Source organism: Brassica oleracea, chromosome C5 (genome assembly GCF_000695525.1).
Source record: "Brassica oleracea var. oleracea cultivar TO1000 chromosome C5, BOL, whole genome shotgun sequence".
Classification (NCBI taxonomy): Eukaryota; Viridiplantae; Streptophyta; class Magnoliopsida; order Brassicales; family Brassicaceae; genus Brassica; species Brassica oleracea.
In genome coordinates, this window is record NC_027752.1 from 5,121,447 (window position 1) to 5,126,354 (window position 4,908).

Consider the following 4,908-nt stretch of genomic DNA (forward strand, 5'->3'; position numbering starts at 1 on the left):
TTCTGTCTAAATTTGTAGAAGAAACTGTGTAGATGAAGTAAAGAAGAAATTTCTAAGTTATCCAAGAGGTTTATACTCTCTTTTTCTTCATCTTTGTCTTTTAAATTATTTTATCACGGAAACAAATGAGAGTTTATTATTGGATACAGAGGATCTTCTGTTATTATTATTTCCTTGATATGTGTACTTTTTATTATAAAAGTATTGTTTATGTGTCTGATTAAGGTTTTCTTTTTCTATTTGTTGTGGGAACATAGTTTCGTCTGACTCCGACAAGAGGTTCGTGAATGATGTTGGAGCTTATAATAGTGATGATGATAAAGCTGACCAAAATGTAAATTCTTCTTTTTTTTCTTTTTGCTAAAAGATAGTGCAATGTTTCTTGACATGTCTTCTTTATGAACTATGTGATGATGAATCATTTTTGGTTTACAGAGAATGGGAGATTTCTTGAACGAGATGGCGGCCATGATGAATCTCTGCATAGTGTAAGACTCTGCATTAGTTTTTCCCTTTGGTTTATTATTAGACATGACTGATTGTTTGATATTTGAGATGTTGATTTTGGCATGAGAATAATCCAGGGGACAGTTTTGAACAGGTACAAGATCTGCATTAGTTTTTCCCTTTCAAGGAGACGCCGCAACATTCACATCCTCATCATCAACGTCTTGGTTCGTGTCTCCATCTGTTTGTTATGTAATCTAAGGAAGCCGACGGCGGTGGTTCTCTTGAAGAGGGTGGCGACAGAAGTAAAGACGTTAATGGGGGCAGTTCTCATAAGGAGGTTGGTGATACCCATTCCACAACTCGCAAGATAGAAGTCCCGAGTTTAAAGGTTGTTCAGTATAGTTTTCTCTTTTGACTCTTGTGTGAATGAATCTTACGGGGTTATATATCCACTTATTTATTTTCTCCACATACTTCACAGGTTGGCACGCTTATTGGTAAAGGTGGAGAGATAGTAAGAAATCTTCAGCTCAGTTGTGTCAAAATCTAAATTTGGAGGGATGCAGAGGCTGATCTAAATTCAGCATTAAGACCGGTGGAGATAATTGGGAATCTTGTTTCTATTGAGAAAGCAGAGAAGCTAATCAATGAAGTTATAGCTCAGGTTATAAATTATCTTTGTTTCTATTTAATTAACAACTTTTGTTTTTACTGTCCGATGTAACATATTTTTTTTCTGCTACAATCTTAGTCTGAAGGAGAAGGTATACATGCCCTTTTTGTAAGAGAGGCCCTAGAACAAATATAGATCAAAGTTCCAAATGATGGTATTCCCTGGTAATTGTTCTGCCTGGCCATTTTTAAGTGATACCTAATCCATCTTCGGCAGGTTGGTGTGATCATTGGTCGGGGAGACTATCAAGAACATGCAGACAAAGTCGAGAGCACGGATTCAGGTTGTCCTTTCTATTTATGATCTCAAGTAGTCTAGCATCTTGGTTTAGATTTATATTGTGTTGTTTAGGTTAGTTTTTGCCTGGAACATGACTCCAACTTAGTACTTGATAGTTGATCAGTTCATTGTTGGGATTTGTTTTTATGATTTGTTGAAACTGTGTACTTATTTTTTCCACGACATGGACGTAACTGTGTACTTATTTTGTGGTATGAGACTGCATCAACCTTTAGGGGCCTCTTGAAATCAGAGGATAAAATTCACTCTATGATGTTGGTGACCACAGTTAATCCTAAACTGTTTGGAGATTGATCTAACTAATTGTGGTTCTGCCGAAGAATTTGAGAATGATTCTTCTATGCTTTGTTCTCTTTCATTCCTATACCAAGTTGGTTCGTTTTTTTTTTGGTAACTGACGTTGTTGCTTTTCTTTGTGGTGGTTACAGACAGGCTATGCCGATGGTTGTTGGGGCTGCAGTAGTGATTTTAAAACTGTTTTTGTGTTATTAGTTAATTTCAAATTGTAATAATGTATCTTTTTGAAGTTACAACAAAAAAGAATGTTCTTTCTTTATTACACTAGCATTATATATATATTATATATACACAAATAAATATAATATAACAATATAAGCTTGCATTCTCTGATTCATATAAAAACTTTTTAAGTTATCCACCAAAGCAAATTAACTACATCAATCAAATTGTTAGAATACAGCAAATTAATATATAATTTTATTTTAAATTAAATTATTTAAAAAATGTATTTTCATTAAAAAAATAATAATAAATAAGTAAAACTGATTTGATGGTAATTTTCATGACATATATATATATATATATATATATATATTCTGTAAAATAAATAGAAGCTTAATATGGAAAAAAAATCTTAAATACAAAAAACTCTAAAAATTAACAAAAAAACTAATAAAAATTAAACTATGATATCACGTGAAAGCTTCTTCGACAATATTAATAAAATATTTAAGCGATAATTAGACAAATTTGATTTTTTTTTGCCAGCCAAAAGTTTATTATTAATTAGAATCAGTTATTTCAAGATGTTTAAGAAATGTTGGACAAAAAATAGGATGGGCATAAATGATATATGAACTATGAGTAATACTTTATAAAGCTGAATTAGATAACACATTTGCGCATCCATTTAGTAAGTAATTTCATTTTTCTTATATTATATAATAAATATATATTATTTACTGATAATAAAAATATAGTTATTCATCTATCACAGATATCTATGCAAATATGAGAATAAAGTACAACAATCAAACAACATAATGATATCCACAAAGAAAATTTTAAAAATATATTTATGTTATGTAGCCTTATTTTATATTCTTTAAATAATGTAATACAATATTATCCATAATTTTTTAGAATTAAAAAATACATATAATATCTTATCCGCGCGTAGCGCGGTTAAAAAAATCTAATATCTACTAAAATTAATATGCATGTAAACGATGGTAGATTATTTGTTTAAATGGTTAATAGAATAACTAGAAACTAGTTAATAACCCGCGCCTTTCGCGGGATGTGAATATTAGTTTTATTATTTTTAATAAAAGACATTAAATCTGTTTAATATGGATATTGGTTCGGTTTTAAGTTTTTTTTTGGTTTTTAATCTTCTAAAATATAACTATTATTTTAAATTAATATTCATTTTAGTTTATTCGATTAAAATGTTTGATTTTTTGGTTTTTTTGGTAAAAACCAAAAATTAATATTATTTGTTTATTTCATACTATGAATTTTAGATCGTCGTCACGTGGAACCAATAGTTTCATATTATAGTTTCTAAACATATAATAGTTTAAAAAAAGAAAATAAAATTATTAAGACAAATCATTTCACTACAATTTGGTCGGTAGTGAAAGAAACATTAAGAAAAAATATTTCAACTTTCAAAAAAATTCGATACTTTAGTTCTGGTGAATACTTAGTTACAAGGTGCTTACATCAAGGTGCACATGTATGCATATGTAAAAAGTATATAAAAATAGTTTAAAAATATATAAAGATATTGTTAATTAATATTAAATGATATTTTTGTTCAAAATAATACATGAACGGTAAAATTAAAATTAATTTAAAATAAAAAAGGCTTTGACATTAGTCATTTTTTTCATTTAAAGAAAATAAAATTGTATCCGTAAATAGAGGTAGGCACAGATCGAATATCTGGATATTTGGAAGCATTCGTGTCGATTCAATCTTTAGCAACCTAGATATTCGGTGACTTGGATATCCGATATGTTTTAGAATTTTAAAGAATATCTGTTTTGATCCGTAAATAAAATAAAACATTATTTAACTTTTTAAATTCTAGCTCCTAATATAATAAATTTAATTCATAAAAATATTGTAAAACTGATATAAAGTATAATATATATAACGTATATATATAATTCTTTTCATATATGTATATATATGCATATAACAGATCGAATTAGATATATGTTCCTAAAAATATTGGTATTTGTGATTTGCATCTTTTTGGATATTGTATTTTAGTATTTGATTTGTTTCGTAGAGTTACAGATATCCAGACTTTTTTGTTTAAATCAAAACGGATAACGAATCGAATCAAAATTTATGAATATTTTGCTCAACTTTATCCGTAAACAATAAAAATAATATATAGTTTGGCTTTTGATTCGTTATCTATTTTTATTCGAACCGAAAAATTCAGAGTTTTATTGAAATCATGTACGTGGGTTTTATATTAAAAAAGCGCAAAATACATAGTGTAAACATATTTATAAATATAGTGTGAACGCGTTAGGATACTTATTATCAAATCATTATGAAGCTGTCACGTGTCTATTATAGCGTGAATGCATTTATTACAACGCTTTTCTTTTACGTATAAGAGATTAGTTGGTATTACTTAGCAGAGTAGTCAAATTATTTATGCCAAATAGCTTCCAGAAATTAACAAGAAGCTATAGATTAGTGGTTTGAACTAATGTCATTTCATCACCCCATGTCAAACCTGATAAAATGTACGTCATAATATTTCTCAAAATTGTATTAGAATAAATTATAATATAAATAACATAGACAGTAACAACAAACTATTAAAAACACTAGAAAAATATTAGAACCGTCAACTTATAATCCACCATTCCAAAATTCAGCCACACGGTTTAGGCAGTCGAAATGGTGACATCTAGCCACGCCATTCAGCAAATCCGTATACTTCCCAAACCTACGTCATCATTTAGATTTGTACGTGAAAGACTTAGATAATATAAAATTACAAAATCTATTGTTGCTTTGAAAATTATAATCTCAAGTGACTCTAGTAACCAAGGTAGGGTTGGTCTAAGATAATACACACACAATGCAATATCAAATACATTATCCTACGTACTAAATGTTTCACCAGCTTTTCATTTATATAGAAGTCTAATGTCACCAGTTCGATTTGTATGTGAAAGACTTAGATAATAGCAAAATACAAAATCCATTTT